At 54.7% G+C, this 18,642-nt stretch overlaps 46 non-coding genes across 46 annotated transcripts; 36 read left to right on the top strand and 10 right to left on the bottom strand.

Annotated features, from left to right (window-relative positions):
* Window positions 1–72, bottom strand: Trnag-ucc. Its single transcript has one exon. It is a non-coding gene; the product is annotated as a tRNA-Gly (tRNA).
* A 341-nt stretch (window positions 73–413) lies between these two features.
* Window positions 414–484, top strand: Trnag-gcc. The gene has a single exon. It is a non-coding gene; the product is annotated as a tRNA-Gly (tRNA).
* A 293-nt stretch (window positions 485–777) lies between these two features.
* Trnam-cau lies at window positions 778–850 on the top strand. Its single transcript has one exon. It is a non-coding gene; the product is annotated as a tRNA-Met (tRNA).
* Window positions 851–1,131: 281 nt separating this feature from the next.
* On the top strand, window positions 1,132–1,203 carry Trnae-uuc. The gene has a single exon. It is a non-coding gene; the product is annotated as a tRNA-Glu (tRNA).
* Window positions 1,204–1,401: 198 nt separating this feature from the next.
* On the top strand, window positions 1,402–1,475 carry Trnai-aau. The gene has a single exon. It is a non-coding gene; the product is annotated as a tRNA-Ile (tRNA).
* A 586-nt stretch (window positions 1,476–2,061) lies between these two features.
* Trnag-ucc lies at window positions 2,062–2,133 on the bottom strand. Its single transcript has one exon. It is a non-coding gene; the product is annotated as a tRNA-Gly (tRNA).
* A 341-nt stretch (window positions 2,134–2,474) lies between these two features.
* On the top strand, window positions 2,475–2,545 carry Trnag-gcc. Its single transcript has one exon. It is a non-coding gene; the product is annotated as a tRNA-Gly (tRNA).
* Window positions 2,546–2,838: 293 nt separating this feature from the next.
* Trnam-cau lies at window positions 2,839–2,911 on the top strand. Its single transcript has one exon. It is a non-coding gene; the product is annotated as a tRNA-Met (tRNA).
* Window positions 2,912–3,192: 281 nt separating this feature from the next.
* Trnae-uuc lies at window positions 3,193–3,264 on the top strand. Its single transcript has one exon. It is a non-coding gene; the product is annotated as a tRNA-Glu (tRNA).
* Window positions 3,265–3,462: 198 nt separating this feature from the next.
* Trnai-aau lies at window positions 3,463–3,536 on the top strand. The gene has a single exon. It is a non-coding gene; the product is annotated as a tRNA-Ile (tRNA).
* Window positions 3,537–4,122: 586 nt separating this feature from the next.
* Window positions 4,123–4,194, bottom strand: Trnag-ucc. Its single transcript has one exon. It is a non-coding gene; the product is annotated as a tRNA-Gly (tRNA).
* Window positions 4,195–4,535: 341 nt separating this feature from the next.
* On the top strand, window positions 4,536–4,606 carry Trnag-gcc. Its single transcript has one exon. It is a non-coding gene; the product is annotated as a tRNA-Gly (tRNA).
* A 293-nt stretch (window positions 4,607–4,899) lies between these two features.
* Trnam-cau lies at window positions 4,900–4,972 on the top strand. The gene has a single exon. It is a non-coding gene; the product is annotated as a tRNA-Met (tRNA).
* Window positions 4,973–5,253: 281 nt separating this feature from the next.
* Trnae-uuc lies at window positions 5,254–5,325 on the top strand. Its single transcript has one exon. It is a non-coding gene; the product is annotated as a tRNA-Glu (tRNA).
* A 198-nt stretch (window positions 5,326–5,523) lies between these two features.
* Trnai-aau lies at window positions 5,524–5,597 on the top strand. The gene has a single exon. It is a non-coding gene; the product is annotated as a tRNA-Ile (tRNA).
* Window positions 5,598–6,183: 586 nt separating this feature from the next.
* Window positions 6,184–6,255, bottom strand: Trnag-ucc. Its single transcript has one exon. It is a non-coding gene; the product is annotated as a tRNA-Gly (tRNA).
* Window positions 6,256–6,596: 341 nt separating this feature from the next.
* Window positions 6,597–6,667, top strand: Trnag-gcc. Its single transcript has one exon. It is a non-coding gene; the product is annotated as a tRNA-Gly (tRNA).
* Window positions 6,668–6,960: 293 nt separating this feature from the next.
* Window positions 6,961–7,033, top strand: Trnam-cau. Its single transcript has one exon. It is a non-coding gene; the product is annotated as a tRNA-Met (tRNA).
* A 281-nt stretch (window positions 7,034–7,314) lies between these two features.
* Window positions 7,315–7,386, top strand: Trnae-uuc. The gene has a single exon. It is a non-coding gene; the product is annotated as a tRNA-Glu (tRNA).
* Window positions 7,387–7,584: 198 nt separating this feature from the next.
* Window positions 7,585–7,658, top strand: Trnai-aau. The gene has a single exon. It is a non-coding gene; the product is annotated as a tRNA-Ile (tRNA).
* A 586-nt stretch (window positions 7,659–8,244) lies between these two features.
* On the bottom strand, window positions 8,245–8,316 carry Trnag-ucc. Its single transcript has one exon. It is a non-coding gene; the product is annotated as a tRNA-Gly (tRNA).
* A 341-nt stretch (window positions 8,317–8,657) lies between these two features.
* Window positions 8,658–8,728, top strand: Trnag-gcc. Its single transcript has one exon. It is a non-coding gene; the product is annotated as a tRNA-Gly (tRNA).
* Window positions 8,729–9,021: 293 nt separating this feature from the next.
* Window positions 9,022–9,094, top strand: Trnam-cau. The gene has a single exon. It is a non-coding gene; the product is annotated as a tRNA-Met (tRNA).
* Window positions 9,095–9,375: 281 nt separating this feature from the next.
* Window positions 9,376–9,447, top strand: Trnae-uuc. The gene has a single exon. It is a non-coding gene; the product is annotated as a tRNA-Glu (tRNA).
* A 198-nt stretch (window positions 9,448–9,645) lies between these two features.
* Window positions 9,646–9,719, top strand: Trnai-aau. Its single transcript has one exon. It is a non-coding gene; the product is annotated as a tRNA-Ile (tRNA).
* A 586-nt stretch (window positions 9,720–10,305) lies between these two features.
* Window positions 10,306–10,377, bottom strand: Trnag-ucc. Its single transcript has one exon. It is a non-coding gene; the product is annotated as a tRNA-Gly (tRNA).
* A 341-nt stretch (window positions 10,378–10,718) lies between these two features.
* Window positions 10,719–10,789, top strand: Trnag-gcc. The gene has a single exon. It is a non-coding gene; the product is annotated as a tRNA-Gly (tRNA).
* A 293-nt stretch (window positions 10,790–11,082) lies between these two features.
* Trnam-cau lies at window positions 11,083–11,155 on the top strand. Its single transcript has one exon. It is a non-coding gene; the product is annotated as a tRNA-Met (tRNA).
* A 281-nt stretch (window positions 11,156–11,436) lies between these two features.
* Window positions 11,437–11,508, top strand: Trnae-uuc. Its single transcript has one exon. It is a non-coding gene; the product is annotated as a tRNA-Glu (tRNA).
* Window positions 11,509–11,706: 198 nt separating this feature from the next.
* Window positions 11,707–11,780, top strand: Trnai-aau. Its single transcript has one exon. It is a non-coding gene; the product is annotated as a tRNA-Ile (tRNA).
* A 586-nt stretch (window positions 11,781–12,366) lies between these two features.
* On the bottom strand, window positions 12,367–12,438 carry Trnag-ucc. The gene has a single exon. It is a non-coding gene; the product is annotated as a tRNA-Gly (tRNA).
* A 341-nt stretch (window positions 12,439–12,779) lies between these two features.
* Window positions 12,780–12,850, top strand: Trnag-gcc. The gene has a single exon. It is a non-coding gene; the product is annotated as a tRNA-Gly (tRNA).
* Window positions 12,851–13,143: 293 nt separating this feature from the next.
* Trnam-cau lies at window positions 13,144–13,216 on the top strand. The gene has a single exon. It is a non-coding gene; the product is annotated as a tRNA-Met (tRNA).
* Window positions 13,217–13,497: 281 nt separating this feature from the next.
* Window positions 13,498–13,569, top strand: Trnae-uuc. The gene has a single exon. It is a non-coding gene; the product is annotated as a tRNA-Glu (tRNA).
* A 198-nt stretch (window positions 13,570–13,767) lies between these two features.
* Trnai-aau lies at window positions 13,768–13,841 on the top strand. Its single transcript has one exon. It is a non-coding gene; the product is annotated as a tRNA-Ile (tRNA).
* Window positions 13,842–14,427: 586 nt separating this feature from the next.
* On the bottom strand, window positions 14,428–14,499 carry Trnag-ucc. Its single transcript has one exon. It is a non-coding gene; the product is annotated as a tRNA-Gly (tRNA).
* A 341-nt stretch (window positions 14,500–14,840) lies between these two features.
* Window positions 14,841–14,911, top strand: Trnag-gcc. The gene has a single exon. It is a non-coding gene; the product is annotated as a tRNA-Gly (tRNA).
* Window positions 14,912–15,204: 293 nt separating this feature from the next.
* On the top strand, window positions 15,205–15,277 carry Trnam-cau. Its single transcript has one exon. It is a non-coding gene; the product is annotated as a tRNA-Met (tRNA).
* A 281-nt stretch (window positions 15,278–15,558) lies between these two features.
* Window positions 15,559–15,630, top strand: Trnak-uuu. Its single transcript has one exon. It is a non-coding gene; the product is annotated as a tRNA-Lys (tRNA).
* A 198-nt stretch (window positions 15,631–15,828) lies between these two features.
* Trnai-aau lies at window positions 15,829–15,902 on the top strand. Its single transcript has one exon. It is a non-coding gene; the product is annotated as a tRNA-Ile (tRNA).
* A 586-nt stretch (window positions 15,903–16,488) lies between these two features.
* Window positions 16,489–16,560, bottom strand: Trnag-ucc. Its single transcript has one exon. It is a non-coding gene; the product is annotated as a tRNA-Gly (tRNA).
* A 341-nt stretch (window positions 16,561–16,901) lies between these two features.
* On the top strand, window positions 16,902–16,972 carry Trnag-gcc. Its single transcript has one exon. It is a non-coding gene; the product is annotated as a tRNA-Gly (tRNA).
* A 293-nt stretch (window positions 16,973–17,265) lies between these two features.
* Window positions 17,266–17,338, top strand: Trnam-cau. Its single transcript has one exon. It is a non-coding gene; the product is annotated as a tRNA-Met (tRNA).
* A 281-nt stretch (window positions 17,339–17,619) lies between these two features.
* On the top strand, window positions 17,620–17,691 carry Trnae-uuc. The gene has a single exon. It is a non-coding gene; the product is annotated as a tRNA-Glu (tRNA).
* Window positions 17,692–17,889: 198 nt separating this feature from the next.
* Window positions 17,890–17,963, top strand: Trnai-aau. The gene has a single exon. It is a non-coding gene; the product is annotated as a tRNA-Ile (tRNA).
* A 586-nt stretch (window positions 17,964–18,549) lies between these two features.
* Window positions 18,550–18,621, bottom strand: Trnag-ucc. Its single transcript has one exon. It is a non-coding gene; the product is annotated as a tRNA-Gly (tRNA).
* Window positions 18,622–18,642: the final 21 nt, after the last annotated feature.

Genomic DNA, 18,642 nt, shown 5'->3' with positions numbered 1-18,642 from the left:
TGCGGTGGCCGGGAATCGAACCCGGATCAACTGCTTGGAAGGCAACTATGCTGACCATTACACCACCACCGCACAAGCGAGCGCCCCGCCACCGCGCTGAGTCGGCTTCCCGCCTGTCGGCAGCGGCCGAAGGTGATCGTACCCGGCAGGCGCATTTCGAGGCAGGCTAGGGGAGCACATCCAGACGCATTCGGACAGCGTATCCGCGCACATTTCGCATCCTTTGGCAAGAGTCGGCGCCGGCGGCGCAAGAGTACGCAGAGGACCGCGTTCTGGCGGCATCTTTAAGCAGTGCAGTGCAGGATTCAGCGTCTGCAGCATCTTCTCCACAGAATGCTACGGCGCTTGACGGCAGTCCCACTTTCCCTTGAGACATCTGCTCGGGAAGCAGCGTGAAGGTACCGCTGGCCCGAGCATCGGTGGTTCAGTGGTAGAATGCTCGCCTGCCACGCGGGCGGCCCGGGTTCGGTTCCCGGCCGATGCATCATTTTGTTTTTTCTCCGGTAGGGGTGCTGCGTGTCTTTCGCACTCGAACTGCGTGAGCCATGAGAATGAACCGCGGGATTCCGTGTGGAAAGAACCAATCATGCAGCGCGGACGACTGCTCGTTTGGACTCCTGCGTGCTATTGTACATACTGGCGTCGGCCTAGCATCGCAAGTTGCCTGCCGCGCCGTGAATGCACGTGTAGCAACAGAAAAAATGAGCCAGGGAGTGCAGACTCTCTACCACTTGTATTCGGTACTTACCAAGATTCCAGAAGGTCTAACGATCGCCTGCCTCGGTAGCGCAGTAGGCAGCGCGTAAGTCTCATAATCTTAAGGTCGTGAGTTCGATGCTCACCCGGGGCATCTAATTTTCTGTGACTGAAGGTGGTGCTGTTGCTAGGGCGCCAACTTATTTCTTGTTTGTTATCCGCAACGTTTCAACGCTTCAGCGGGAAAATGTTTACTTCCTGTTATTGCTACATACAGCTTCCCTATTCCTCTTCTCCCAGCAGAGCATGAAGCCAAAAGCATTGCTCTGCGACGTTTGAGGTGCGCGCCTTGCCAGTCAGTATGTGCAAAGATGCTCGCAAAGAGAGCGACAATGCGACAAGCGACCGTACGAACGGTCGAATGAAACGGCCGCATCCGGTGTGGTCTAGTGGCTAGGATACCTGGCTTTCACCCAGGAGGCCCGGGTTCGATTCCCGGTACCGGAACGGAATTTTTTCCACACGAATCGTGACAAGTTTGAGCTGTCCGAGCGGCCGTTTCCCGTCCTGCTCGCAATATAGCTACTGTTTCGTGACCGTCAGCAGAATATAGACTAGGGAAGCAGACACACGACGACCATAGGAATGGTGTATGGCTTCATGCCACCTGATTCCAGCGTAGGGCTGAGCAACTGCATCTGCCGAGGCCCGTTAGCTCAGTTGGTTAGAGCGTCGTGCTAATAACGCGAAGGTCGTGGGTTCGATCCCCCCACGGGCCACTTCTCTTTTACTACTGCGAAAAGGCAGCGCCGATTTCAGCTGGCGAGTGTGATGACCAAATGATCATCACCCTGCGTGGAAGTTGACAGAGGATCCGAACCCGACTCGTCGGGAAGCACTACAGCATTCACTCGGCAATGGCCATAATATCTTGAATACACTGGTTAGAGAAAATGAAAGAAAATGTCCGATTGCCGATGCGTAACAACTTTGGCCCTTGTCAGTACTTGGGCGGGTGAGCGCATGGGAACACAGGGCAGTATTGGCAGTTTTACTTCCTATTTTTGTTTCTCCTTTGTTTTCGGAGCTACAGCCCGATTCGGCCAGGGAGACGCCACCGTGAAATGAAGGGGGCGTGCTGTGTGTCCATCGCCTCGCCTCGCCTCTCCTTACCTCTCTCAGTCGTTTCTCGTGCTTGTCGTTTTGATATAGGCCGATTTGAGAGCGTCAGCTCTCGCGTCAGCTGAGCAAAGTCGAGACAAGTCGAGACACACTAAGGGCTGGTATGCAGCGAGTAAGAGGGCGAAAAAACAATAGTTTAAGAGCGCGTGGCAAAAGTACTCATACGCGAAATTAAAAGCCTGCTGCGGTGGCCGGGAATCGAACCCGGATCAACTGCTTGGAAGGCAACTATGCTGACCATTACACCACCACCGCACAAGCGAGCGCCCCGCCACCGCGCTGAGTCGGCTTCCCGCCTGTCGGCAGCGGCCGAAGGTGATCGTACCCGGCAGGCGCATTTCGAGGCAGGCTAGGGGAGCACATCCAGACGCATTCGGACAGCGTATCCGCGCACATTTCGCATCCTTTGGCAAGAGTCGGCGCCGGCGGCGCAAGAGTACGCAGAGGACCGCGTTCTGGCGGCATCTTTAAGCAGTGCAGTGCAGGATTCAGCGTCTGCAGCATCTTCTCCACAGAATGCTACGGCGCTTGACGGCAGTCCCACTTTCCCTTGAGACATCTGCTCGGGAAGCAGCGTGAAGGTACCGCTGGCCCGAGCATCGGTGGTTCAGTGGTAGAATGCTCGCCTGCCACGCGGGCGGCCCGGGTTCGATTCCCGGCCGATGCATCATTTTGTTTTTTCTCCGGTAGGGGTGCTGCGTGTCTTTCGCACTCGAACTGCGTGAGCCATGAGAATGAACCGCGGGATTCCGTGTGGAAAGAACCAATCATGCAGCGCGGACGACTGCTCGTTTGGACTCCTGCGTGCTATTGTACATACTGGCGTCGGCCTAGCATCGCAAGTTGCCTGCCGCGCCGTGAATGCACGTGTAGCAACAGAAAAAATGAGCCAGGGAGTGCAGACTCTCTACCACTTGTATTCGGTACTTACCAAGATTCCAGAAGGTCTAACGATCGCCTGCCTCGGTAGCGCAGTAGGCAGCGCGTAAGTCTCATAATCTTAAGGTCGTGAGTTCGATCCTCACCCGGGGCATCTAATTTTCTGTGACTGAAGGTGGTGCTGTTGCTAGGGCGCCAACTTATTTCTTGTTTGTTATCCGCAACGTTTCAACGCTTCAGCGGGAAAATGTTTACTTCCTGTTATTGCTACATACAGCTTCCCTATTCCTCTTCTCCCAGCAGAGCATGAAGCCAAAAGCATTGCTCTGCGACGTTTGAGGTGCGCGCCTTGCCAGTCAGTATGTGCAAAGATGCTCGCAAAGAGAGCGACAATGCGACAAGCGACCGTACGAACGGTCGAATGAAACGGCCGCATCCGGTGTGGTCTAGTGGCTAGGATACCTGGCTTTCACCCAGGAGGCCCGGGTTCGATTCCCGGTACCGGAACGGAATTTTTTCCACACGAATCGTGACAAGTTTGAGCTGTCCGAGCGGCCGTTTCCCGTCCTGCTCGCAATATAGCTACTGTTTCGTGACCGTCAGCAGAATATAGACTAGGGAAGCAGACACACGACGACCATAGGAATGGTGTATGGCTTCATGCCACCTGATTCCAGCGTAGGGCTGAGCAACTGCATCTGCCGAGGCCCGTTAGCTCAGTTGGTTAGAGCGTCGTGCTAATAACGCGAAGGTCGTGGGTTCGATCCCCCCACGGGCCACTTCTCTTTTACTACTGCGAAAAGGCAGCGCCGATTTCAGCTGGCGAGTGTGATGACCAAATGATCATCACCCTGCGTGGAAGTTGACAGAGGATCCGAACCCGACTCGTCGGGAAGCACTACAGCATTCACTCGGCAATGGCCATAATATCTTGAATACACTGGTTAGAGAAAATGAAAGAAAATGTCCGATTGCCGATGCGTAACAACTTTGGCCCTTGTCAGTACTTGGGCGGGTGAGCGCATGGGAACACAGGGCAGTATTGGCAGTTTTACTTCCTATTTTTGTTTCTCCTTTGTTTTCGGAGCTACAGCCCGATTCGGCCAGGGAGACGCCACCGTGAAATGAAGGGGGCGTGCTGTGTGTCCATCGCCTCGCCTCGCCTCTCCTTACCTCTCTCAGTCGTTTCTCGTGCTTGTCGTTTTGATATAGGCCGATTTGAGAGCGTCAGCTCTCGCGTCAGCTGAGCAAAGTCGAGACAAGTCGAGACACACTAAGGGCTGGTATGCAGCGAGTAAGAGGGCGAAAAAACAATAGTTTAAGAGCGCGTGGCAAAAGTACTCATACGCGAAATTAAAAGCCTGCTGCGGTGGCCGGGAATCGAACCCGGATCAACTGCTTGGAAGGCAACTATGCTGACCATTACACCACCACCGCACAAGCGAGCGCCCCGCCACCGCGCTGAGTCGGCTTCCCGCCTGTCGGCAGCGGCCGAAGGTGATCGTACCCGGCAGGCGCATTTCGAGGCAGGCTAGGGGAGCACATCCAGACGCATTCGGACAGCGTATCCGCGCACATTTCGCATCCTTTGGCAAGAGTCGGCGCCGGCGGCGCAAGAGTACGCAGAGGACCGCGTTCTGGCGGCATCTTTAAGCAGTGCAGTGCAGGATTCAGCGTCTGCAGCATCTTCTCCACAGAATGCTACGGCGCTTGACGGCAGTCCCACTTTCCCTTGAGACATCTGCTCGGGAAGCAGCGTGAAGGTACCGCTGGCCCGAGCATCGGTGGTTCAGTGGTAGAATGCTCGCCTGCCACGCGGGCGGCCCGGGTTCGATTCCCGGCCGATGCATCATTTTGTTTTTTCTCCGGTAGGGGTGCTGCGTGTCTTTCGCACTCGAACTGCGTGAGCCATGAGAATGAACCGCGGGATTCCGTGTGGAAAGAACCAATCATGCAGCGCGGACGACTGCTCGTTTGGACTCCTGCGTGCTATTGTACATACTGGCGTCGGCCTAGCATCGCAAGTTGCCTGCCGCGCCGTGAATGCACGTGTAGCAACAGAAAAAATGAGCCAGGGAGTGCAGACTCTCTACCACTTGTATTCGGTACTTACCAAGATTCCAGAAGGTCTAACGATCGCCTGCCTCGGTAGCGCAGTAGGCAGCGCGTAAGTCTCATAATCTTAAGGTCGTGAGTTCGATCCTCACCCGGGGCATCTAATTTTCTGTGACTGAAGGTGGTGCTGTTGCTAGGGCGCCAACTTATTTCTTGTTTGTTATCCGCAACGTTTCAACGCTTCAGCGGGAAAATGTTTACTTCCTGTTATTGCTACATACAGCTTCCCTATTCCTCTTCTCCCAGCAGAGCATGAAGCCAAAAGCATTGCTCTGCGACGTTTGAGGTGCGCGCCTTGCCAGTCAGTATGTGCAAAGATGCTCGCAAAGAGAGCGACAATGCGACAAGCGACCGTACGAACGGTCGAATGAAACGGCCGCATCCGGTGTGGTCTAGTGGCTAGGATACCTGGCTTTCACCCAGGAGGCCCGGGTTCGATTCCCGGTACCGGAACGGAATTTTTTCCACACGAATCGTGACAAGTTTGAGCTGTCCGAGCGGCCGTTTCCCGTCCTGCTCGCAATATAGCTACTGTTTCGTGACCGTCAGCAGAATATAGACTAGGGAAGCAGACACACGACGACCATAGGAATGGTGTATGGCTTCATGCCACCTGATTCCAGCGTAGGGCTGAGCAACTGCATCTGCCGAGGCCCGTTAGCTCAGTTGGTTAGAGCGTCGTGCTAATAACGCGAAGGTCGTGGGTTCGATCCCCCCACGGGCCACTTCTCTTTTACTACTGCGAAAAGGCAGCGCCGATTTCAGCTGGCGAGTGTGATGACCAAATGATCATCACCCTGCGTGGAAGTTGACAGAGGATCCGAACCCGACTCGTCGGGAAGCACTACAGCATTCACTCGGCAATGGCCATAATATCTTGAATACACTGGTTAGAGAAAATGAAAGAAAATGTCCGATTGCCGATGCGTAACAACTTTGGCCCTTGTCAGTACTTGGGCGGGTGAGCGCATGGGAACACAGGGCAGTATTGGCAGTTTTACTTCCTATTTTTGTTTCTCCTTTGTTTTCGGAGCTACAGCCCGATTCGGCCAGGGAGACGCCACCGTGAAATGAAGGGGGCGTGCTGTGTGTCCATCGCCTCGCCTCGCCTCTCCTTACCTCTCTCAGTCGTTTCTCGTGCTTGTCGTTTTGATATAGGCCGATTTGAGAGCGTCAGCTCTCGCGTCAGCTGAGCAAAGTCGAGACAAGTCGAGACACACTAAGGGCTGGTATGCAGCGAGTAAGAGGGCGAAAAAACAATAGTTTAAGAGCGCGTGGCAAAAGTACTCATACGCGAAATTAAAAGCCTGCTGCGGTGGCCGGGAATCGAACCCGGATCAACTGCTTGGAAGGCAACTATGCTGACCATTACACCACCACCGCACAAGCGAGCGCCCCGCCACCGCGCTGAGTCGGCTTCCCGCCTGTCGGCAGCGGCCGAAGGTGATCGTACCCGGCAGGCGCATTTCGAGGCAGGCTAGGGGAGCACATCCAGACGCATTCGGACAGCGTATCCGCGCACATTTCGCATCCTTTGGCAAGAGTCGGCGCCGGCGGCGCAAGAGTACGCAGAGGACCGCGTTCTGGCGGCATCTTTAAGCAGTGCAGTGCAGGATTCAGCGTCTGCAGCATCTTCTCCACAGAATGCTACGGCGCTTGACGGCAGTCCCACTTTCCCTTGAGACATCTGCTCGGGAAGCAGCGTGAAGGTACCGCTGGCCCGAGCATCGGTGGTTCAGTGGTAGAATGCTCGCCTGCCACGCGGGCGGCCCGGGTTCGGTTCCCGGCCGATGCATCATTTTGTTTTTTCTCCGGTAGGGGTGCTGCGTGTCTTTCGCACTCGAACTGCGTGAGCCATGAGAATGAACCGCGGGATTCCGTGTGGAAAGAACCAATCATGCAGCGCGGACGACTGCTCGTTTGGACTCCTGCGTGCTATTGTACATACTGGCGTCGGCCTAGCATCGCAAGTTGCCTGCCGCGCCGTGAATGCACGTGTAGCAACAGAAAAAATGAGCCAGGGAGTGCAGACTCTCTACCACTTGTATTCGGTACTTACCAAGATTCCAGAAGGTCTAACGATCGCCTGCCTCGGTAGCGCAGTAGGCAGCGCGTAAGTCTCATAATCTTAAGGTCGTGAGTTCGATCCTCACCCGGGGCATCTAATTTTCTGTGACTGAAGGTGGTGCTGTTGCTAGGGCGCCAACTTATTTCTTGTTTGTTATCCGCAACGTTTCAACGCTTCAGCGGGAAAATGTTTACTTCCTGTTATTGCTACATACAGCTTCCCTATTCCTCTTCTCCCAGCAGAGCATGAAGCCAAAAGCATTGCTCTGCGACGTTTGAGGTGCGCGCCTTGCCAGTCAGTATGTGCAAAGATGCTCGCAAAGAGAGCGACAATGCGACAAGCGACCGTACGAACGGTCGAATGAAACGGCCGCATCCGGTGTGGTCTAGTGGCTAGGATACCTGGCTTTCACCCAGGAGGCCCGGGTTCGATTCCCGGTACCGGAACGGAATTTTTTCCACACGAATCGTGACAAGTTTGAGCTGTCCGAGCGGCCGTTTCCCGTCCTGCTCGCAATATAGCTACTGTTTCGTGACCGTCAGCAGAATATAGACTAGGGAAGCAGACACACGACGACCATAGGAATGGTGTATGGCTTCATGCCACCTGATTCCAGCGTAGGGCTGAGCAACTGCATCTGCCGAGGCCCGTTAGCTCAGTTGGTTAGAGCGTCGTGCTAATAACGCGAAGGTCGTGGGTTCGATCCCCCCACGGGCCACTTCTCTTTTACTACTGCGAAAAGGCAGCGCCGATTTCAGCTGGCGAGTGTGATGACCAAATGATCATCACCCTGCGTGGAAGTTGACAGAGGATCCGAACCCGACTCGTCGGGAAGCACTACAGCATTCACTCGGCAATGGCCATAATATCTTGAATACACTGGTTAGAGAAAATGAAAGAAAATGTCCGATTGCCGATGCGTAACAACTTTGGCCCTTGTCAGTACTTGGGCGGGTGAGCGCATGGGAACACAGGGCAGTATTGGCAGTTTTACTTCCTATTTTTGTTTCTCCTTTGTTTTCGGAGCTACAGCCCGATTCGGCCAGGGAGACGCCACCGTGAAATGAAGGGGGCGTGCTGTGTGTCCATCGCCTCGCCTCGCCTCTCCTTACCTCTCTCAGTCGTTTCTCGTGCTTGTCGTTTTGATATAGGCCGATTTGAGAGCGTCAGCTCTCGCGTCAGCTGAGCAAAGTCGAGACAAGTCGAGACACACTAAGGGCTGGTATGCAGCGAGTAAGAGGGCGAAAAAACAATAGTTTAAGAGCGCGTGGCAAAAGTACTCATACGCGAAATTAAAAGCCTGCTGCGGTGGCCGGGAATCGAACCCGGATCAACTGCTTGGAAGGCAACTATGCTGACCATTACACCACCACCGCACAAGCGAGCGCCCCGCCACCGCGCTGAGTCGGCTTCCCGCCTGTCGGCAGCGGCCGAAGGTGATCGTACCCGGCAGGCGCATTTCGAGGCAGGCTAGGGGAGCACATCCAGACGCATTCGGACAGCGTATCCGCGCACATTTCGCATCCTTTGGCAAGAGTCGGCGCCGGCGGCGCAAGAGTACGCAGAGGACCGCGTTCTGGCGGCATCTTTAAGCAGTGCAGTGCAGGATTCAGCGTCTGCAGCATCTTCTCCACAGAATGCTACGGCGCTTGACGGCAGTCCCACTTTCCCTTGAGACATCTGCTCGGGAAGCAGCGTGAAGGTACCGCTGGCCCGAGCATCGGTGGTTCAGTGGTAGAATGCTCGCCTGCCACGCGGGCGGCCCGGGTTCGATTCCCGGCCGATGCATCATTTTGTTTTTTCTCCGGTAGGGGTGCTGCGTGTCTTTCGCACTCGAACTGCGTGAGCCATGAGAATGAACCGCGGGATTCCGTGTGGAAAGAACCAATCATGCAGCGCGGACGACTGCTCGTTTGGACTCCTGCGTGCTATTGTACATACTGGCGTCGGCCTAGCATCGCAAGTTGCCTGCCGCGCCGTGAATGCACGTGTAGCAACAGAAAAAATGAGCCAGGGAGTGCAGACTCTCTACCACTTGTATTCGGTACTTACCAAGATTCCAGAAGGTCTAACGATCGCCTGCCTCGGTAGCGCAGTAGGCAGCGCGTAAGTCTCATAATCTTAAGGTCGTGAGTTCGATCCTCACCCGGGGCATCTAATTTTCTGTGACTGAAGGTGGTGCTGTTGCTAGGGCGCCAACTTATTTCTTGTTTGTTATCCGCAACGTTTCAACGCTTCAGCGGGAAAATGTTTACTTCCTGTTATTGCTACATACAGCTTCCCTATTCCTCTTCTCCCAGCAGAGCATGAAGCCAAAAGCATTGCTCTGCGACGTTTGAGGTGCGCGCCTTGCCAGTCAGTATGTGCAAAGATGCTCGCAAAGAGAGCGACAATGCGACAAGCGACCGTACGAACGGTCGAATGAAACGGCCGCATCCGGTGTGGTCTAGTGGCTAGGATACCTGGCTTTCACCCAGGAGGCCCGGGTTCGATTCCCGGTACCGGAACGGAATTTTTTCCACACGAATCGTGACAAGTTTGAGCTGTCCGAGCGGCCGTTTCCCGTCCTGCTCGCAATATAGCTACTGTTTCGTGACCGTCAGCAGAATATAGACTAGGGAAGCAGACACACGACGACCATAGGAATGGTGTATGGCTTCATGCCACCTGATTCCAGCGTAGGGCTGAGCAACTGCATCTGCCGAGGCCCGTTAGCTCAGTTGGTTAGAGCGTCGTGCTAATAACGCGAAGGTCGTGGGTTCGATCCCCCCACGGGCCACTTCTCTTTTACTACTGCGAAAAGGCAGCGCCGATTTCAGCTGGCGAGTGTGATGACCAAATGATCATCACCCTGCGTGGAAGTTGACAGAGGATCCGAACCCGACTCGTCGGGAAGCACTACAGCATTCACTCGGCAATGGCCATAATATCTTGAATACACTGGTTAGAGAAAATGAAAGAAAATGTCCGATTGCCGATGCGTAACAACTTTGGCCCTTGTCAGTACTTGGGCGGGTGAGCGCATGGGAACACAGGGCAGTATTGGCAGTTTTACTTCCTATTTTTGTTTCTCCTTTGTTTTCGGAGCTACAGCCCGATTCGGCCAGGGAGACGCCACCGTGAAATGAAGGGGGCGTGCTGTGTGTCCATCGCCTCGCCTCGCCTCTCCTTACCTCTCTCAGTCGTTTCTCGTGCTTGTCGTTTTGATATAGGCCGATTTGAGAGCGTCAGCTCTCGCGTCAGCTGAGCAAAGTCGAGACAAGTCGAGACACACTAAGGGCTGGTATGCAGCGAGTAAGAGGGCGAAAAAACAATAGTTTAAGAGCGCGTGGCAAAAGTACTCATACGCGAAATTAAAAGCCTGCTGCGGTGGCCGGGAATCGAACCCGGATCAACTGCTTGGAAGGCAACTATGCTGACCATTACACCACCACCGCACAAGCGAGCGCCCCGCCACCGCGCTGAGTCGGCTTCCCGCCTGTCGGCAGCGGCCGAAGGTGATCGTACCCGGCAGGCGCATTTCGAGGCAGGCTAGGGGAGCACATCCAGACGCATTCGGACAGCGTATCCGCGCACATTTCGCATCCTTTGGCAAGAGTCGGCGCCGGCGGCGCAAGAGTACGCAGAGGACCGCGTTCTGGCGGCATCTTTAAGCAGTGCAGTGCAGGATTCAGCGTCTGCAGCATCTTCTCCACAGAATGCTACGGCGCTTGACGGCAGTCCCACTTTCCCTTGAGACATCTGCTCGGGAAGCAGCGTGAAGGTACCGCTGGCCCGAGCATCGGTGGTTCAGTGGTAGAATGCTCGCCTGCCACGCGGGCGGCCCGGGTTCGATTCCCGGCCGATGCATCATTTTGTTTTTTCTCCGGTAGGGGTGCTGCGTGTCTTTCGCACTCGAACTGCGTGAGCCATGAGAATGAACCGCGGGATTCCGTGTGGAAAGAACCAATCATGCAGCGCGGACGACTGCTCGTTTGGACTCCTGCGTGCTATTGTACATACTGGCGTCGGCCTAGCATCGCAAGTTGCCTGCCGCGCCGTGAATGCACGTGTAGCAACAGAAAAAATGAGCCAGGGAGTGCAGACTCTCTACCACTTGTATTCGGTACTTACCAAGATTCCAGAAGGTCTAACGATCGCCTGCCTCGGTAGCGCAGTAGGCAGCGCGTAAGTCTCATAATCTTAAGGTCGTGAGTTCGATCCTCACCCGGGGCATCTAATTTTCTGTGACTGAAGGTGGTGCTGTTGCTAGGGCGCCAACTTATTTCTTGTTTGTTATCCGCAACGTTTCAACGCTTCAGCGGGAAAATGTTTACTTCCTGTTATTGCTACATACAGCTTCCCTATTCCTCTTCTCCCAGCAGAGCATGAAGCCAAAAGCATTGCTCTGCGACGTTTGAGGTGCGCGCCTTGCCAGTCAGTATGTGCAAAGATGCTCGCAAAGAGAGCGACAATGCGACAAGCGACCGTACGAACGGTCGAATGAAACGGCCGCATCCGGTGTGGTCTAGTGGCTAGGATACCTGGCTTTCACCCAGGAGGCCCGGGTTCGATTCCCGGTACCGGAACGGAATTTTTTCCACACGAATCGTGACAAGTTTGAGCTGTCCGAGCGGCCGTTTCCCGTCCTGCTCGCAATATAGCTACTGTTTCGTGACCGTCAGCAGAATATAGACTAGGGAAGCAGACACACGACGACCATAGGAATGGTGTATGGCTTCATGCCACCTGATTCCAGCGTAGGGCTGAGCAACTGCATCTGCCGAGGCCCGTTAGCTCAGTTGGTTAGAGCGTCGTGCTAATAACGCGAAGGTCGTGGGTTCGATCCCCCCACGGGCCACTTCTCTTTTACTACTGCGAAAAGGCAGCGCCGATTTCAGCTGGCGAGTGTGATGACCAAATGATCATCACCCTGCGTGGAAGTTGACAGAGGATCCGAACCCGACTCGTCGGGAAGCACTACAGCATTCACTCGGCAATGGCCATAATATCTTGAATACACTGGTTAGAGAAAATGAAAGAAAATGTCCGATTGCCGATGCGTAACAACTTTGGCCCTTGTCAGTACTTGGGCGGGTGAGCGCATGGGAACACAGGGCAGTATTGGCAGTTTTACTTCCTATTTTTGTTTCTCCTTTGTTTTCGGAGCTACAGCCCGATTCGGCCAGGGAGACGCCACCGTGAAATGAAGGGGGCGTGCTGTGTGTCCATCGCCTCGCCTCGCCTCTCCTTACCTCTCTCAGTCGTTTCTCGTGCTTGTCGTTTTGATATAGGCCGATTTGAGAGCGTCAGCTCTCGCGTCAGCTGAGCAAAGTCGAGACAAGTCGAGACACACTAAGGGCTGGTATGCAGCGAGTAAGAGGGCGAAAAAACAATAGTTTAAGAGCGCGTGGCAAAAGTACTCATACGCGAAATTAAAAGCCTGCTGCGGTGGCCGGGAATCGAACCCGGATCAACTGCTTGGAAGGCAACTATGCTGACCATTACACCACCACCGCACACGCGAGCGCCCCGCCACCGCGCTGAGTCGGCTTCCCGCCTGTCGGCAGCGGCCGAAGGTGATCGTACCCGGCAGGCGCATTTCGAGGCAGGCTAGGGGAGCACATCCAGACGCATTCGGACAGCGTATCCGCGCACATTTCGCATCCTTTGGCAAGAGTCGGCGCCGGCGGCGCAAGAGTACGCAGAGGACCGCGTTCTGGCGGCATCTTTAAGCAGTGCAGTGCAGGATTCAGCGTCTGCAGCATCTTCTCCACAGAATGCTACGGCGCTTGACGGCAGTCCCACTTTCCCTTGAGACATCTGCTCGGGAAGCAGCGTGAAGGTACCGCTGGCCCGAGCATCGGTGGTTCAGTGGTAGAATGCTCGCCTGCCACGCGGGCGGCCCGGGTTCGGTTCCCGGCCGATGCATCATTTTGTTTTTTCTCCGGTAGGGGTGCTGCGTGTCTTTCGCACTCGAACTGCGTGAGCCATGAGAATGAACCGCGGGATTCCGTGTGGAAAGAACCAATCATGCAGCGCGGACGACTGCTCGTTTGGACTCCTGCGTGCTATTGTACATACTGGCGTCGGCCTAGCATCGCAAGTTGCCTGCCGCGCCGTGAATGCACGTGTAGCAACAGAAAAAATGAGCCAGGGAGTGCAGACTCTCTACCACTTGTATTCGGTACTTACCAAGATTCCAGAAGGTCTAACGATCGCCTGCCTCGGTAGCGCAGTAGGCAGCGCGTAAGTCTCATAATCTTAAGGTCGTGAGTTCGATCCTCACCCGGGGCATCTAATTTTCTGTGACTGAAGGTGGTGCTGTTGCTAGGGCGCCAACTTATTTCTTGTTTGTTATCCGCAACGTTTCAACGCTTCAGCGGGAAAATGTTTACTTCCTGTTATTGCTACATACAGCTTCCCTATTCCTCTTCTCCCAGCAGAGCATGAAGCCAAAAGCATTGCTCTGCGACGTTTGAGGTGCGCGCCTTGCCAGTCAGTATGTGCAAAGATGCTCGCAAAGAGAGCGACAATGCGACAAGCGACCGTACGAACGGTCGAATGAAACGGCCGCATCCGGTGTGGTCTAGTGGCTAGGATACCTGGCTTTCACCCAGGAGGCCCGGGTTCGATTCCCGGTACCGGAACGGAATTTTTTCCACACGAATCGTGACAAGTTTGAGCTGTCCGAGCGGCCGTTTCCCGTCCTGCTCGCAATATAGCTACTGTTTCGTGACCGTCAGCAGAATATAGACTAGGGAAGCAGACACACGACGACCATAGGAATGGTGTATGGCTTCATGCCACCTGATTCCAGCGTAGGGCTGAGCAACTGCATCTGCCGAGGCCCGTTAGCTCAGTTGGTTAGAGCGTCGTGCTAATAACGCGAAGGTCGTGGGTTCGATCCCCCCACGGGCCACTTCTCTTTTACTACTGCGAAAAGGCAGCGCCGATTTCAGCTGGCGAGTGTGATGACCAAATGATCATCACCCTGCGTGGAAGTTGACAGAGGATCCGAACCCGACTCGTCGGGAAGCACTACAGCATTCACTCGGCAATGGCCATAATATCTTGAATACACTGGTTAGAGAAAATGAAAGAAAATGTCCGATTGCCGATGCGTAACAACTTTGGCCCTTGTCAGTACTTGGGCGGGTGAGCGCATGGGAACACAGGGCAGTATTGGCAGTTTTACTTCCTATTTTTGTTTCTCCTTTGTTTTCGGAGCTACAGCCCGATTCGGCCAGGGAGACGCCACCGTGAAATGAAGGGGGCGTGCTGTGTGTCCATCGCCTCGCCTCGCCTCTCCTTACCTCTCTCAGTCGTTTCTCGTGCTTGTCGTTTTGATATAGGCCGATTTGAGAGCGTCAGCTCTCGCGTCAGCTGAGCAAAGTCGAGACAAGTCGAGACACACTAAGGGCTGGTATGCAGCGAGTAAGAGGGCGAAAAAACAATAGTTTAAGAGCGCGTGGCAAAAGTACTCATACGCGAAATTAAAAGCCTGCTGCGGTGGCCGGGAATCGAACCCGGATCAACTGCTTGGAAGGCAACTATGCTGACCATTACACCACCACCGCACAAGCGAGCGCCCCGCCACCGCGCTGAGTCGGCTTCCCGCCTGTCGGCAGCGGCCGAAGGTGATCGTACCCGGCAGGCGCATTTCGAGGCAGGCTAGGGGAGCACATCCAGACGCATTCGGACAGCGTATCCGCGCACATTTCGCATCCTTTGGCAAGAGTCGGCGCCGGCGGCGCAAGAGTACGCAGAGGACCGCGTTCTGGCGGCATCTTTAAGCAGTGCAGTGCAGGATTCAGCGTCTGCAGCATCTTCTCCACAGAATGCTACGGCGCTTGACGGCAGTCCCACTTTCCCTTGAGACATCTGCTCGGGAAGCAGCGTGAAGGTACCGCTGGCCCGAGCATCGGTGGTTCAGTGGTAGAATGCTCGCCTGCCACGCGGGCGGCCCGGGTTCGATTCCCGGCCGATGCATCATTTTGTTTTTTCTCCGGTAGGGGTGCTGCGTGTCTTTCGCACTCGAACTGCGTGAGCCATGAGAATGAACCGCGGGATTCCGTGTGGAAAGAACCAATCATGCAGCGCGGACGACTGCTCGTTTGGACTCCTGCGTGCTATTGTACATACTGGCGTCGGCCTAGCATCGCAAGTTGCCTGCCGCGCCGTGAATGCACGTGTAGCAACAGAAAAAATGAGCCAGGGAGTGCAGACTCTCTACCACTTGTATTCGGTACTTACCAAGATTCCAGAAGGTCTAACGATCGCCTGCCTCGGTAGCGCAGTAGGCAGCGCGTAAGTCTCATAATCTTAAGGTCGTGAGTTCGATCCTCACCCGGGGCATCTAATTTTCTGTGACTGAAGGTGGTGCTGTTGCTAGGGCGCCAACTTATTTCTTGTTTGTTATCCGCAACGTTTCAACGCTTCAGCGGGAAAATGTTTACTTCCTGTTATTGCTACATACAGCTTCCCTATTCCTCTTCTCCCAGCAGAGCATGAAGCCAAAAGCATTGCTCTGCGACGTTTGAGGTGCGCGCCTTGCCAGTCAGTATGTGCAAAGATGCTCGCAAAGAGAGCGACAATGCGACAAGCGACCGTACGAACGGTCGAATGAAACGGCCGCATCCGGTGTGGTCTAGTGGCTAGGATACCTGGCTTTTACCCAGGAGGCCCGGGTTCGATTCCCGGTACCGGAACGGAATTTTTTCCACACGAATCGTGACAAGTTTGAGCTGTCCGAGCGGCCGTTTCCCGTCCTGCTCGCAATATAGCTACTGTTTCGTGACCGTCAGCAGAATATAGACTAGGGAAGCAGACACACGACGACCATAGGAATGGTGTATGGCTTCATGCCACCTGATTCCAGCGTAGGGCTGAGCAACTGCATCTGCCGAGGCCCGTTAGCTCAGTTGGTTAGAGCGTCGTGCTAATAACGCGAAGGTCGTGGGTTCGATCCCCCCACGGGCCACTTCTCTTTTACTACTGCGAAAAGGCAGCGCCGATTTCAGCTGGCGAGTGTGATGACCAAATGATCATCACCCTGCGTGGAAGTTGACAGAGGATCCGAACCCGACTCGTCGGGAAGCACTACAGCATTCACTCGGCAATGGCCATAATATCTTGAATACACTGGTTAGAGAAAATGAAAGAAAATGTCCGATTGCCGATGCGTAACAACTTTGGCCCTTGTCAGTACTTGGGCGGGTGAGCGCATGGGAACACAGGGCAGTATTGGCAGTTTTACTTCCTATTTTTGTTTCTCCTTTGTTTTCGGAGCTACAGCCCGATTCGGCCAGGGAGACGCCACCGTGAAATGAAGGGGGCGTGCTGTGTGTCCATCGCCTCGCCTCGCCTCTCCTTACCTCTCTCAGTCGTTTCTCGTGCTTGTCGTTTTGATATAGGCCGATTTGAGAGCGTCAGCTCTCGCGTCAGCTGAGCAAAGTCGAGACAAGTCGAGACACACTAAGGGCTGGTATGCAGCGAGTAAGAGGGCGAAAAAACAATAGTTTAAGAGCGCGTGGCAAAAGTACTCATACGCGAAATTAAAAGCCTGCTGCGGTGGCCGGGAATCGAACCCGGATCAACTGCTTGGAAGGCAACTATGCTGACCATTACACCACCACCGCACAAGCGAGCGCCCCGCCACCGCGCTGAGTCGGCTTCCCGCCTGTCGGCAGCGGCCGAAGGTGATCGTACCCGGCAGGCGCATTTCGAGGCAGGCTAGGGGAGCACATCCAGACGCATTCGGACAGCGTATCCGCGCACATTTCGCATCCTTTGGCAAGAGTCGGCGCCGGCGGCGCAAGAGTACGCAGAGGACCGCGTTCTGGCGGCATCTTTAAGCAGTGCAGTGCAGGATTCAGCGTCTGCAGCATCTTCTCCACAGAATGCTACGGCGCTTGACGGCAGTCCCACTTTCCCTTGAGACATCTGCTCGGGAAGCAGCGTGAAGGTACCGCTGGCCCGAGCATCGGTGGTTCAGTGGTAGAATGCTCGCCTGCCACGCGGGCGGCCCGGGTTCGATTCCCGGCCGATGCATCATTTTGTTTTTTCTCCGGTAGGGGTGCTGCGTGTCTTTCGCACTCGAACTGCGTGAGCCATGAGAATGAACCGCGGGATTCCGTGTGGAAAGAACCAATCATGCAGCGCGGACGACTGCTCGTTTGGACTCCTGCGTGCTATTGTACATACTGGCGTCGGCCTAGCATCGCAAGTTGCCTGCCGCGCCGTGAATGCACGTGTAGCAACAGAAAAAATGAGCCAGGGAGTGCAGACTCTCTACCACTTGTATTCGGTACTTACCAAGATTCCAGAAGGTCTAACGATCGCCTGCCTCGGTAGCGCAGTAGGCAGCGCGTAAGTCTCATAATCTTAAGGTCGTGAGTTCGATCCTCACCCGGGGCATCTAATTTTCTGTGACTGAAGGTGGTGCTGTTGCTAGGGCGCCAACTTATTTCTTGTTTGTTATCCGCAACGTTTCAACGCTTCAGCGGGAAAATGTTTACTTCCTGTTATTGCTACATACAGCTTCCCTATTCCTCTTCTCCCAGCAGAGCATGAAGCCAAAAGCATTGCTCTGCGACGTTTGAGGTGCGCGCCTTGCCAGTCAGTATGTGCAAAGATGCTCGCAAAGAGAGCGACAATGCGGCAAGCGACCGTACGAACGGTCGAATGAAACGGCCGCATCCGGTGTGGTCTAGTGGCTAGGATACCTGGCTTTCACCCAGGAGGCCCGGGTTCGATTCCCGGTACCGGAACGGAATTTTTTCCACACGAATCGTGACAAGTTTGAGCTGTCCGAGCGGCCGTTTCCCGTCCTGCTCGCAATATAGCTACTGTTTCGTGACCGTCAGCAGAATATAGACTAGGGAAGCAGACACACGACGACCATAGGAATGGTGTATGGCTTCATGCCACCTGATTCCAGCGTAGGGCTGAGCAACTGCATCTGCCGAGGCCCGTTAGCTCAGTTGGTTAGAGCGTCGTGCTAATAACGCGAAGGTCGTGGGTTCGATCCCCCCACGGGCCACTTCTCTTTTACTACTGCGAAAAGGCAGCGCCGATTTCAGCTGGCGAGTGTGATGACCAAATGATCATCACCCTGCGTGGAAGTTGACAGAGGATCCGAACCCGACTCGTCGGGAAGCACTACAGCATTCACTCGGCAATGGCCATAATATCTTGAATACACTGGTTAGAGAAAATGAAAGAAAATGTCCGATTGCCGATGCGTAACAACTTTGGCCCTTGTCAGTACTTGGGCGGGTGAGCGCATGGGAACACAGGGCAGTATTGGCAGTTTTACTTCCTATTTTTGTTTCTCCTTTGTTTTCGGAGCTACAGCCCGATTCGGCCAGGGAGACGCCACCGTGAAATGAAGGGGGCGTGCTGTGTGTCCATCGCCTCGCCTCGCCTCTCCTTACCTCTCTCAGTCGTTTCTCGTGCTTGTCGTTTTGATATAGGCCGATTTGAGAGCGTCAGCTCTCGCGTCAGCTGAGCAAAGTCGAGACAAGTCGAGACACACTAAGGGCTGGTATGCAGCGAGTAAGAGGGCGAAAAAACAATAGTTTAAGAGCGCGTGGCAAAAGTACTCATACGCGAAATTAAAAGCCTGCTGCGGTGGCCGGGAATCGAACCCGGATCAACTGCTTGGAAGGCAACTATGCTGACCATTACACCACCACCGCACAAGCGAGCGCCCCGCCACC

The sequence above is a fragment of the Schistocerca americana genome, unplaced genomic scaffold (genome assembly GCF_021461395.2).
Source record: "Schistocerca americana isolate TAMUIC-IGC-003095 unplaced genomic scaffold, iqSchAmer2.1 HiC_scaffold_133, whole genome shotgun sequence".
Classification (NCBI taxonomy): domain Eukaryota; kingdom Metazoa; phylum Arthropoda; class Insecta; order Orthoptera; family Acrididae; genus Schistocerca; species Schistocerca americana.
The sequence above is the reverse complement of the archived record's forward strand: the minus strand, read 5'-3'. Positions and strand labels throughout refer to the sequence as shown.